The following is a 14,188-nucleotide window of genomic DNA, read 5'->3' as shown; positions in this document are numbered from 1 at the left end:
GAACATTCGATTTCGAACGTAATAAAAAACAATATATATAGTAATACATTTCCGTACCAGCTTAAGGGTTAAAAAGAGCTATCCACCTGGAGCCGGCTAGCAGGCTTGTGCTATGCTGGTCTCGGAGTAATGGAGCTAGGGCCATGGGCTGGCAGGTGGGAGAGAGGGCGAATGGGAGAGCGAGAGAGTGTGTGCAGGTGTGAGAGAGGGCGATTGTGAGAGTGAGAGAGTGTGTGCAGGTGTGAGAGAGGGCGGATGTGAGAGTGAGAGAGTGTGTGCAGGTGGGAGAGAGGGCGAATGTGAGAGCGAGAGAGTGTGTGCGCTGATTAGAGGGCCATGCCAGAGCACAGGTTGTGTGATTAACCTCGAGCTCGGGTTTGATTTTGATTTTTTTTTCCCAACCTGAGAGCCCTACTCCATCACTCTCCACCCATGCCCCCACCTCCATCCTTTCCTCTACAAACTCCAAACCCCTAACACACTCTCTGCACGCTCAGAGATGCGCCACTGTTCTGAGGCCAGTGATTTGTGCCAGGCTCTGTGTGAGAGAGGGGAAATGGGCAGCTGCTGGGCTGTAACTTCAGGCATAGGCACAGACAGAGAGCCACAGAGAGAGAGAGAGAGAGAGAGAGAGAGAGAGAGAGAGAGAGACCAAAAAGAAGAGACAGACAATGAGAGAAAAAGACAGGAACACAGAACAGAGGGAGAGAGAGAAAGAAGAGAGGGAGAGAGTAAAGAGAGGGAGAGAGATGGATACAGACAGGCAACACAGAACACAGTATAAGACAAAAAGAATTATATATATATATATATATATATACATACATACATAGAGAGACAGGCAACACAGATCCACATAGGTCACACATAGACACAGATAGAATGATAGAGAGAGAGAAAGAGAGAGAGAGAGATGGACACAGAGACAGGCGAAGGGAGAGACAGAGGACAGAGAGTGAGAGCTCCGCCTGCAGGCTTATTATCGCAGAGCCCCTAATAGAGGAGAGGGGAGAATAATTAGAGCCCTATCGCTCAGTCCCCGTCACTTTGATTCCATTCCCCACAGTGGAGCGACTGACCCTCCTCGCCGATTGGGTTTAATTAGGCTAATATCAGCCAATCAATACAGGCACCACGATGACTAAACAATGGCATGTGGACCTATCACAAAGTGTGGTCAGAGAAAGAGAGAGGAGGGACAGAGGGAAAGAGAAAGAGAGAGGACAAAAGGAAGGGATAGGAAGATAGAGAGAGCACGGAAAGCAGACACAGTGTGAGAAAAATGGAGACAGAGAGGGAGATAGAGGAGAAAGAGAGAGAGAAAGAAAACGAGAAAGAGAGAGGGCAGGCATGTACAAAAGGCTGGATGAGTGACAGGGAGACAGTGATGCATGCTGACATTTCACTGAAAGGGCGTGGAGGGTGTGTGTGTGGGGGGGGGGGGGGGGGGCTTTGCACCAATTCGGTGCTTTCAGTGTGATTACAGCCCTCTGTGTGAGCAACCCGTGCCTCTTCCTCTTCCTCCTCCTCTGCCTCTCATCTCGGAGATGCCGAGGAGCCGGGGAACAGAGGAGCGGAGAGGCCAGATTGGATTAAGGGGGATTTGAAGGAAAGAATGTCAAACAATACGGTGAGCGCTGCTGGAGAGAGACGGTCTCTGTGACAGTGGGCAGCCGTGACAAGATGGCCGAATCAGTCAGCCAGTCATGTGGATTGAGGGGTTGGGGGAGGGGGAGGAGGGTGGGGGGGTGCGGGAGTGTTGAGGGAGAGGCCTGGAGGTTGAGGGGTGGGGGGGCGGGGGGGTGGTGAGGAGACTGGCCTCAAGGCCTGACAGTGTTGCTTCTCCTCACTAACAGAGCCCTGGGGTCTTGGGGTAGGTTGGGGTGGGGTGGGGTGGGGGGGGGGGGGGGGGGGATGCACAGACAGACAGAGTGTGTCAGCACTCCGCTCCAACCTGCAGGGGGAGAGACGAGAGGAGGGTGGTGGTGCCTGAACATGCAGGAGGGCAGCACAGGTCCTGCCGCTTAGCTCAGCTCTGCTCAGGCACAGAGATGCTCCAGTGCACCAGTGCATCTTACCCCCACACACACCAGTCACACACACACACGCACGCACTTTCTCTCACACACACACACACACACACACACACACACACACACACACACACACACACACACATGCGGCGAGCGAGCCAGTAATGTGGAGGGAGGAGCGGAGGAGGAAGAGCCTGCACAGAAGGAGGCGAGCTGCTCTCAGCGAAAAAAGGGGCGGACAGACTCGCACTTGTCAGATCCATTTTTCTGCTCGGCTAGCTCGGGATCGATCGACTCGCCAGGGCTGATATATTTGTGTTGATCTTACCACGACAGCCCTGAACAAGGGCTTTATTAAACCTGAGTGACGGACCGCAAACCGGTGGAGACGTTCATCGCTCTGTGCACACTGTACTCATGAGGCAGACGGAAAACGCGGCTGTACAGCGGTACAGAGTGTTACACGTGTCTCGAAAGGACGGACAACTCCGTTCTAAAGGCGAGTGCAGACCAAGCACACTTCAAAGCGCTGGCTACAATGCTGTTGAATCGTCTTGTGTTGCCTTTTCCTGGCGAACAGAAGTCTCACAGCGAACAACACAAAGACTGCCCACTGCACTCTCAAAACAAATGTGTTGGACACAGAGATATTTTAGAAAAAAAACCCAATGCAAGTTGTGTTGTTTTCAGTGTAGGCCTACGTTGTGTTATTTTAAACACATTATCTAACAAATAAAAAAAGGAAACAACACAAACTGTGTTGTCCCAATCTGGACACAGAGATGTGTTACAAATAACACAAGTCGTGTCGTTTTCAACACATTCATTTTAAGAGTATCTCAATTAGAATACCGGTAAACACAACGTACAAACTTAACATTTAGCATTAGCTGAACATTTTCACACAGACTACTGTTTTCCACCAAAGATAGTGCGTAATCTACTTCTAATCAAGTATGTTTGATAAGAAGTTGTAAATGACACTGATATTGTCAGTGAATCTCTTAGTTGCGAGAAAAAAGCAAGAGAAGATTAGACTGCTTATCAGATCCACTCATCCTGAGGCAAAAGGCTAACTACCCGTTAACGTCAACAACAACAATGTGATATTGTGGAGAGGGTCCCTACAGACAAACCAAAGTCATTTGAACTTTGTAAGTGTACAGAAAGGGAATAAAAAAAGTCTGTGCAGTCAGTGCATTACCTAAATGCTTCTTCCAGTTGGCAACACAAGGAGAACTCTGCAACAAAGGGGTGTCTAAAAACAAGATAAAAACACAAAATCTGAGGTAAAAGGTACTCAGAACAAGTCAATCTATCTGTTCATGCAGCAAGATAATTTCACTTGACAGGATTTCTTGAATTAAGATAATTAAATCTAGATATACAGTAAGATTATAAGTAAAGTTGAACACTTAAAACAAGAAATTCACTCTTAAGATACATTATCTACACTTCTAAATCTAAGGGTTTTTTTTTATCTTGATAAGATCAAATAAACTGTAGTGAACGGCTGGTAATCAACTTGTAGGGACTTTATTCTCACCGGATGACAGTGACCACAGTGCACTGACTGTCCACAGTACCACAGGAGTGGTACCCTCTCCACAGTATCACAGGAGTGTAATATTATAACGTATCAATTTACTTTCACGTAGCAAGCTTGCCCCCAAGGCTATCACTATTATATTTGTGCTATTTCGTTTTAAGTGCATATTCTGGTCTTACTCAAAACTGATGAAAATAGACTCTAGGTATTTCTTAGACCAGAGTTGTCCTTTCATATGTTTCTAAGTATGCGTAGAACAAGCTCAATATCATCCTCATTAGAAATCAAGGAGCGATCCGTGTAGTCTACCAGGTAGTCGATGTTAACATCTGGAATTTTTTATGGGTTCTTCTTGATTCCCATGTTTTGCTAACCAAGGTCAGGTCTCAGATTCCAGATGGAGGTTTGTTAATGTGGTGTGGGTCATGTCTCATTCGATGCATTAATGTGACCCAGGAGGGGTGACTTAAGCAAAGGGGAATAAAAAAAAAGAAAGAAAAAAAGGGAAAAAAACTGCAGTAACGTGGAGTGCATCCAAATGGGGAGAAATGGAGGGAATACTTAAGTTAACTAATACGCATGGAAAGCTCTGCCTCCAGGCAGGGATCTTCTCCAATTTCTGCGGAGTGCATCGTGAATAACAATGGGACAATATAGGGTGCGTTATCTTTAATAGGTTCAGAGGCAGTGCCATAATGAGGTCATTAACCGTGTGACAATAAATGCATACGTTGATAAACACAAGGAAATTAAAGTGCGCTAATGGCCTGTGCAGACTACACGACTTTTTTGTCTTTCAAGATTATCTTTTACGATTGACCATGTCAGACTAGGCGATCAGAGAACCACAAAATCATGCAGTGTCGTGGCCGCAAGAGTGGCCACATTACAAGATAATTTATCGTAGCCTTCTCGTCGTGTGTCGTCACAGTATCAGTGTCAACACGGGAGTCGTAGGAGATTCCCCAAAAAATCTAACATGCTAGACTTTTGGTCGTAACGTCTTAGAATGTCGCAGACAATAAATCGCGGGTCGTTGAACATGTTAGATTACAAGACGCTTCCTCCTTCGAACGTCGTTCCCGACTTTGAATATTCGGACCCGACAATGGAAATTTGTCGGCCACGACACAATCGTGGCAAAATCGGGTTGAAATCGTGTAGTCTGCACAGGCCATAAAGTGTGGTGATTTTACACACTCGAAGCGCGGAACGCTTACTCATACATTAGGCCCAAGAACCAAACATGAAACACATGACAAAAAGATAATAACAATAACGAAGAGGGGTGTATGAGTCTTCTGTATGTTGGCGGTTCAATCCCAGACCTAGAGTCTGTTCTGCACTCGAGTGCCCCTGGGACAAATCACCACTCTCTGTGGCTAAATACCAGTGCCATAATCGAAACCCTCTTCGTTTCTCAAAAAGTAATTTTCCTCAGTGTGTGTGTGTGTGTTTCTTGCCTTTTTTCTCATTTACTGGTGAAATCGCTGAATGGATCACTGGACAGACACACATACGCACACACATACAATTATCTACCCCAGACAGAAGGGACTTCATACTACTTGGGGAATATGGAAGGGTCTGAGCCTTGTGGATGGATGCGGGGGGTAGGGTTGGGGGTTATTAGATCAGGCAACAGCCCCAAGGAATCGTGTTCAGGGAAAAAAGATTTGTTTTAGGGGAGGACCATTGCTCTATAAACTACTTTATTGTAATGTGTATCCATTGCCAAACACATCTGTACTTGACCACTGGAGGAACTGAACCAGTGGATATTTAAAAGGCCTCTGTGTTTCCTGGAAGAATGACATAACTCATTGGGGCTAAATGCATTGCTGGCATAGTAGAGACACATACAATATTATGAACGCCAAATGCACTCAGTGTGGCCTTGGTTCACTAACATTGCAGACTGGTACTCATTTCCAAAGCAGACAGAAAAAAAACCCAAAAGATGATTTAGCCATTTGGAGGGCACCAGGGGTTACTATCTCCTTCACTGAATATGTTGGCACCATGCCAAGCAGCGGATGCTGTGTCTGTGGAGTTGCCCAAGAGAGATTGTCCGTTTGAAGGGTCAGCTTGGCTCTGTTCAGCCGTCAGGCCAGGGATTAGTGAAGTGGTGGAATGTGGCTTAACGGCTTGGAAAACGAGGCAAGAGTGTTCGATAAGCCCGTTAGTTAAGCACTGTGTTGTTGCTGGGGTGCCACAGCTGCGTCTGAGACCAGATTGAGAACTTCCCACAGAACTTCCTGCTTTAATCAGAACCTTTTCGGTCATGGGAGAGTTGAAAAGAACCGCTCCGGGTCAATCTAGAATGCCTAAATGTGGTTCCGTCAAAGATTAGCGACGAGCCGCGACATTCTAAAACCTTGCAACTGCGACTAAACATGTTGAATGCTCTGCGACGGCTTGCGACGGCTTGCAACTACAGTATGTGCAACATTTAATTCACACCGCTGCAACTCGGTCTTGTCGCGTCAGGAATCTTTGCTGTGAATTGGGCTTTAGATGATGTTGGTGGACGATCCGCATACCCTGGGTATACTGTACATCATGTCATGTGTGTCTGTCGTCAGCCATCCTTTAAGGGGGGTTCAAACTAAAGATTTGCGACAAGATGAGTTGTAACATTCTAAAACCTTGCAATGACGTGCAACATTTAATTCATACCGCTGCAACTCCTTCTGCAACGGTGTGAATTGGGCCTTAGATGTTGTCGGTGGACGATCTGTACACCCTGGACACACAATGGTTATAAAGATGGTTATACAGATTGACCACCGATGACATCATGCCAGTGAGACACGTTGTTATATTGGTGGGTTTGTAGGTGGGTGGAGGGGCAACCCAACTATCAACAATAATGATCCTTTTTTTTTTTCTTTATGATACTTTGTACAATGATCAACAGAAAGCTAAACTCAAGAGGACTGGACTTCAGTGTCTTCAATGGTGACAATATAAGAACACAACAGTGACCGCAACCATCCCAGTCCCTCGTCAGACATAACACAGAAATACAGTACTATCCCAGTGGTGGTTGGGCACAGTACTTAGAGCTCTCCCCACACAGCCTCAACACTTGATGAAGTAGTCCGTCTCCGTGTGAGTTGTGATTTATCCGCTCCAAACAGTGTGGGTAATTATAGCAAGCCCTCATTAAATTTTACAGCTTCTGTGCACATTAATAACCCACAGAAAAGAAATCATGGAGCTATGACTGGGAGCTGTGATCAGGGTGCGGGGACAATAGGCGGCTTCTATCTCATCCCTTATGTTGAATTTTGTGTTTGTTTAGCAAGTGTGTCTGTGAGTGTGTGTGTGTGACTATCTGTGTCTCTGTGTGGGCATTTGTCTGTATGTGAGTATGCACACGTCTATGTGCTAGTGTTTATGAGAGTGTTTCGGTGTGTGTGTGAGTGTATGTGCGTGCCTGCGCCTATTTGTGTGTGTGTGTGTGGGGGGGGGGGGTGCGGGGGTGCGTGTGTGCCCATGTGTGTGCGTGTGCGTTTGCGCGCGCGCGCCCATTTGTGAGTGTGTGTGTCTGTGTGTGCTGATGACTGATTTTCATCAGTCAACCAGAAGAAGAAGAGAGAGAATGCACAAAGTAACCCAATAAATGGAGGAGTAAACCCAGACGAACCATGAGACCCCCCCCCCCCTTCCAGCCCTCCTCTCTCATCAACATCACCAGCGCAGCTCCACCAAATTTAGACACTTACTCATCACTTTAGACATCTAAAACGGCAGGCTGCTATCCATCTCTGCTCCTTGTTCCATCAACCCTCTCCGTTTTTATCCCTCTGTTTTATCACAGCTGAGAATCTAATCTCTTGGAAGCTAATGAAGCAAAAACGTGCTATTATTACTATTACTGTCGAAAAAAGAAGAAAAATTGACACAGGTGCCACTGACAAGATGAAAATTCTTCAGTTGCCATGGCATTTTTTTATTATAAACAACTGCATCAACAACTAAGGATCTTGCTGTTATTGAAAACGATATTATGGAGTTGCTGTGTAGGTACGACAAGATTAAGGTGGCCCTAAAGTGGCAAACACAAAGACCAAACAGAAAACACAACGGTGTTACAAGATAGAGCTGTTGACTTGAAAGTGGACCTTTAGGAAATCACCTTTAACACCCAGAGGCCTTAGCTGTTGTTCATAAGAAACATGGAAAACATTCACGTTCAAAGCCGAACACCATCTGAAGAAGCTTTAAGCCACTCCAATCCGAAGAAGAAGTGCCTTTGAATTGGCCCATGAAACACTGAAGCCAATTACTTTCCCAGGAAAGTGACAAAGGCCGTCTGCAATCAGGACCAGTGCTTGTGTGTGTGTGTGTGTGTGTGTGTTGAGGAGGGAGGGAGGGGGGCAACCTCAATTAACAGGCTCTCTTTCAGCCTCCACTCCCCCCTCGTCAAGCTCAGGACATCCAATTTGCCGTCGGTAATCAGTCCATTTACACAGGGTGGGGCTTTTCCTACGGAGAGCGGAAGGTTTGATTAAGCATGAACGCTGAAAGGTCAACATGTCTCGCTCAGTTTCCTGAAACCGTGATTCATCAAATTAGAGAGGTTTTTTATATTTTATATATATTATTTGGTCATAGCTTGTTTGTAATTAGGTCACCAGGATGCTGAGAATCCATCAGGGATCATAGTGATCGCCACACAGGGGGGGGGGGGGGAATGGACTGTCTATGTGCGTTTCATGCTAACTCTCAGACTCCGCTTGAATGGAGAAACATCCTCCTCAATCCAGTGCGTAGTTTTCCGGTCTATTTTTCCAGCCTGATGCAGCTGTCTCTCCCAGGCTTATACTGCACAGTAAATATTCCTGCTTATCCCCCCCTCTTCAAAATAGACAGGCAGAGATGCTGCCAGTGAAATGCCGTCTCAGCACAATAGCAGGCAATCAAATTGCTTTGCTCAATGACAAATTGTGTCATTATCGTCATTTCTCTCCCAGAGTCAGACAGACAATGAGAGAGGAATGGGTCAGAGACAATGGGAGAGGAATGCCTGTCTCACACCCCTCAGTGTATTTAGAAAAATAGTCTTCAATTATAACTGTAGGCACTGGGCGCCATTCGTTCCTGTCTTAATGTCGTACTACCTGTAGCCAGCAAAATTCTGTGTCTGCACCTTTTATCCCCGTTTGCTGGTACAGTAATCTCCTGTATATTAGCCACATTGTGTATAAGCCACAGGACAGTGTTTTATGCAAGATAAAAGAAACAAAATCATATCAATACCATACTAACTGTCCCCCTGTATTAACCTCTTAGCTGAGAAAATAGTTGGGAAAGTACGGCACAGAAATGAACATTTTCTATGCTGGTTCTCGAGATATAGCCCTGGGGACGAGCACCGCCGGTATGGGCTCTCGCCCCAAGTGGCTGGGGAATGTGATCCACAGAGCCATGTTAAGTGGTTTCCTACACCTCTCCATAGGCTGTGTCCTCTGAGATGAGAGCTTCATGGTATGCAGGCACTCACCCACTCAGCGGTGGTGGTGGGCCGCGGAGAGCACAGCCACAGACAGACAGCAGCAAAGCTGCGGGGAGCTGCATAATTCATCGGGGTAAACGCTGGAGTTAAGGAGTTTTCTATGTGAGCGTTAAGTGGCTCGCAGTAGCAGCCGCCACCGGTCGGCAAGCAGCAGGCTCCGCACTGCTCGTCCAGCGGCCTGCGGTTTAACCCCCCCCACGCGCACGCACGCGGCCTGGGCGCTATGGCGGACAGAGTAGCGGCTCGTCCTCGATATCTGCCCCCCCTCCCGTCTCACGGTCCACTGCTGCTGCCACTGCTGGACTCTGGCAGTAGAGACTCGGCCACCCGCCGCCTCCATCCGGTGTGCCATCGCCATGGAAACGAGGGGCTGTGTGCATCAAGCAAATTGATTTCGATTCCGATCTGGAAAAAGAAAAAGCAAGGGGGACATCTGTGGCAGTCTTCAGATTAATAAATAATGACTGACTCCCTGGACCGTATTCGCAGAAATAAAAAAAAAAGGGATGACATTTCGCTAAGGAGCTTTACTCCATTGAAAACGGGCCTGGGGTCCTTGATTGACTGCTGATTGCACCCTTTTTCACCCTCAGAAAAATGGCTGTGATGATTAATATGAAATGTCACATTGCCATTATGTTTCAGCTTACAATGGAGAGGGAATGCAAGGAAAGCCTGTGTTATATGACTGAGACTTTACAATGTCCAAAGCTGGCCAAGGTTTTACTAAGAACTCTGCTACCACCAAAGGGCATATGCTGGTACTGCAGCCTATCGCGCAAGAGTCGGAGCTGAACAAGAGTGCCAATGCGCTGCAGGCACTGAAAACAATAGGACTTTCAATGGAAGTGATATTAATGTTTGCTGATGGACTCAGTGTTGTGCATAATGGCAGCGTACATTAAGGATGGATTATTGCTCATGATTTGAGTAAATATTTATTTCATGAAAGAGAGTTATGCTAATGGGGATGATTATGACAATCAACATTAACAAGCACCCAATTTTGTTTATCCTCCTGTCTCGCATAATTACAGTGTGACGTGTGTTTGTTTGTGTGACGGTTTGTGTGCGTGCGTGTTTGTGTGTGTGTGTGTGTGTGTGTGTGTGTGTGTGTGTGTGTGTTTGTGAGAGAGAGAGATACACAGCATGTTCTGATTTGTGTCTGATTTGTGTCAGATTTGTGTCTGTGTGTGTGTGTGTGTTGGGTGTACATGTGTTTGAGACTGTGAGAGTGTGCACATGTGTGTGTATGTATTGTCCATGTGTATGTTAGCAACTGTGTGCATGAACATACACTTAGCATATTTGTCTGTTTGTGTGTGTGTGTGTGTGTCTGTGTGTTTGAGTGCTCAGGATTCCTCTGCTTGGCTTGTGGCAGTGTGTGTGAGCACATGTCCATGTGAGGTCAGTTATTAGCGAGAACATAAAGCGCCCCCCCCTGGTAACCGTGGTAGCATTGTGATGCGCCTGCAGTGCTGTAGGGTGGTGAGAGGAAGAGCATGATGCTAGATCATCTTCCTCTTCATCACCACTAAAACAGCCACCATTTAGCACTAGCAACACACCCCCATCCTCTCAATATCACTGGTATCCACTCGCTGGTGTGTGTGTGTGTGTGTGTGTGTGTGTGTGTGTGTGTGTGTACATGGTGATGAATTATTCCTCCTATTTTAACTCCAATGAAATCTGTTGTCTCTGTGTGTGCACACAGCGATGTAAGCCTAAGTATGACAAGTGAGCTCCAAGGTAAACTCACTGGCGTCAAGCGGGCCCAGACTTGTTCATCATTTTTACATATTGAATTTTGATTGAGTTGTGAATTTGCAATGCATCTCTGAAATGTGTTGTGTGAAATTTGTCAAATTGATGGAGATGTTTTTCTAATCTGGCTATCACCATACTAAGATCAATCTTTTTCAATTCAAGATTGAACATTAGTCTGGGGAGTCTGCGCTTTATTTCTGCTGCACAAGAGGTGTGATCAATGGGCATAGTTACAGTAAAATATCTCTGTATTCTTTTGGATAGTCCTTCAAACAATCAGACCAACGATCCAGGTGCCCCTTTTGGATGAGCTAGTTTGTGATTGGACCCAGGAGATGTGGACAGGAAGCAGGAGAGATAGATGTGTAGTGACCTGCAGGGCCAAATCCAAATCGCCGGCATATCAGGGAGGGTTTACCCAGCCAAGAAGTTTTCTTAAAGGTGAACTACAGTATGCAAGTGTTTTAGCCTAATTTACCTTAACTGATCAGATTCAGTCATTGGAATGGTTGTTTGACTTATTTGGGGTTGAATGACGGCTGTCTCGCTTCCTCCGAGCGCCTGTGAGCGGAAAAAACACGGGCCGGTGGCACTGACACACAGAAAGTTTCGCAGCCTCGCAATCATGCTCATGAAACGACTGACCGATTCGCTTAGCTGTTACGGGGAAGCTTTGCAGAGAAACCTGCAATCAAGAAAACAGCAAAGAAATTGCCAAACCGGCGTAGTTCGTCTTTAAGTTGCTTGTGACTTGTCTACTTGAAAGTGTTCTGTCAATTTGCATGTGCTTTCATAGATTGCAGATCATTATTTGCACCTATCGGCCACCATACTAAGGAGGAGGGTGATGGTTTTATATAAAAATTATTTTTACTGAATGACGATTGCTGGAGTACTAATGCCACCCTGTGGCCACTGGCGGTGTTGCAGAATGGCAAGGCATTGCTAAGACTTGTATTTACCGTAAGTTGACAGCGGGTCAGGAAGGCAACATGTTCATTACATTTAAGTGTTCTTTTTCTTTAGTAACTACAGACAAGTTATGAAATTACACTGAGGATGCTACCTGGTAACCAGATGGCAATTCAAGAAGAGACTGCGACTAAAACTAGGCTTGTTTAGAACAACCTAAACAAGCCATATCCAATGCCCTTCTAGCTCAGTTTAGCCAATTTCAGCGCTGTCCAGGTAGCCTGACTCAATTTTATTTCATTGAAATAATACAAATATTAGTCTAGCACTTCACCAAAGACTAAAACTTCCCTCAGCCACCAGGGTGACTGGCCAATCCACAAGGAGAGGGGATTAGCATGCCTGCCAACATAAAAAAAAAGAAAATGCAGTTGAAGAATGTGTCAATTTTGGTACAGCAAAGTAGGAAGGAATGAATTCCTGATAGATGCAATTTGTTCGGCTGGACCAATGATTTCAAAGTCCACACCCCTTACCATGCTAGGGTTGGAAATGTTTCTCAATTGTGAGAAGCCAGGCAGACTCTCTTCACGAAGTGAGTGAAGGTAGTGAGTCTGGTTAAACCAGGCTAGCCTAGGCTACTAATGTGACCATGTTGAGCAGAGAAACGGTATGCCTATCATTAATTTGACACAGCACAGTCTCCCAAGTCCCTGCATACACATTAAGAAAACAAGCTTAAAGACTAATTGGACTGGCTCTTCAAAATGTGGCCTGCGAGGTCTATTTCTCAGATGCCAGACAGAGCCATGCTGTGGTTGTCTCGTCTGTAAGCAGAAACCATTGTGTATTAGCCTACTTACAATGAGGTAGCTCTAGCCTCCTTCCAGAAAACCAACAGACCAAATAGGAGAGCTGAGGTTTGCTCTAAAATAACTTTTAACCCATCCATCCGTGTCCAGTGTGAGTGTGTGAGTCAGGCACTCCTGGCGAACACTGTGAACAAGTGCAGCTTTTACACAGCGCGGGACCCGGGGTTGTAGCGGTCTGGAATCATGCAACGCGCCAGGCTCACGAGAGTGTTCTTACAGTATTACTGCGGAAGCGCTAGTGTCGCGTTGTTACCACATGGGGGCAGCATTGAGTCACACAGCGTCCGTAGGGTGAGGCGGGGGAGCAGGTGGTTCGACTGAGACTGATGCTAACAGTTTGAGAAAGGCTCAAGCGGCTGCCACATCCGCTAAGATTTCTCAGCCCACATGAAACTACAAACTTAATATTTCTCAAGATGCCACCCCAGCACAACGTTGGCGTGACTTGAAAATTGGTTTAAAAGGGACTGCTCCTTCTTTCTCTGCCGAATCTGTGGCCTTGGCAACATTCTGCTGCGGCTGCGACCGAGGAGGGATTGTCAGGCTACTCTGGCTCAGTAGAGGTAAAAATACCGACCTGCTCTTAAAGTCCCACTAGCGACTTGCCAAATTTAAGACCTTGTGCCAAAATGCCATCTGTGACTGTGTCTGCCAGATCTACAGCACCTTCTCTCTCTCTCTGCTCCGCTGCTTTTCCCTGCCACTTAGTGAACTCAGACCTGTCCAGGGTGCTCCCCTGACTTATGTGTGTAATTATATGGCCTCCTGCTGCATGCCTTCCTCACCTCTGAGTTCACTGGAGTCGGGAGAAGCCCGTGCATGAGCACCTTCCTGATTGACTCCAGCCAGTATTACAGAGGTGTGTGTGGGTGGTGATGATGTGGATGTGTGTGTGTGTGGGGGGGGGGGGGGGGGGGGCAGTTGTATGGGGAGTATGCAAGCAGTGTTTGCTACTGCTGAGCATCCCAAAAGTGCCTTACAGGGTGATTAAGGAGATGTCAGAAGGGGAAATGATTGATGCGCTGTCGACGAGCGTTCTGGACCGAAACCTGGCAACCAACCCTCTCACTCATTAGCACTCCATCAGCTTCCTCATCTCTTACTGTCTCTCTCTTTCTCTCTTTCTCTCTTTCTCTCTCTCTCTCTCTCTCTCTCTCTCTCTCTCTCTCTCTCTCTCTCTCTCTCTCTCTGACACGTTCAGATGGTGCTGCTGCCTTATTGCTGGAGGAGACAGTATCACTGACACAAAGATGCTTTCCATCACTGATTGTTTTTTCGCTCCTGCACAGAGAAGAAATGATTAAAAAAAAGAAAGAAAGATCTGAGAGATTTGTTTTTGTGCAGCTCTCGCTCCGCGCTGCTCCTCTGTTTGTCTGTATTTCAAAGAGAGAGAGAGAGAGAGAGAGAGGTTGAAAGGCACAGAGGGGCTTGGGAACAAGAGCGACGGGATACGGATATGTGTCGGGGGTGAAACCAGAGCAAGATAGATAGAAATAGAGGGAGAGAGAGATGAGAGAGATAGAAAGATACA

The 14,188-nt window shown here is 46.5% G+C and overlaps 1 protein-coding gene across 2 annotated transcripts in view; it reads left to right on the top strand.

Annotated features, from left to right (window-relative positions):
- Positions 1 to 14,188, top strand: part of olfm2a (olfactomedin 2a) — a 65,305-nt gene that overhangs the window by 12,244 nt on the left and 38,873 nt on the right. Inside the window, exon 1 of one of the 2 annotated variants that reach the window (XM_062531236.1) lies at positions 13,044 to 13,220. The exons of the other annotated variant lie outside the window; for it this stretch is intronic. The gene's annotated coding sequence lies outside the window, so the exon portion shown is untranslated. Of the gene's footprint in view, positions 1 to 13,043; positions 13,221 to 14,188 lie in introns of those variants that run through there. 2 annotated transcript variants of the gene reach the window in all.

This window comes from Sardina pilchardus, chromosome 3, assembly GCF_963854185.1.
Source record: "Sardina pilchardus chromosome 3, fSarPil1.1, whole genome shotgun sequence".
Taxonomy (NCBI): Eukaryota; Metazoa; Chordata; class Actinopteri; order Clupeiformes; family Clupeidae; genus Sardina; species Sardina pilchardus.
Note: the sequence above shows the minus strand (reverse complement) of the source record. Positions and strands in the feature narration are given on the sequence as shown.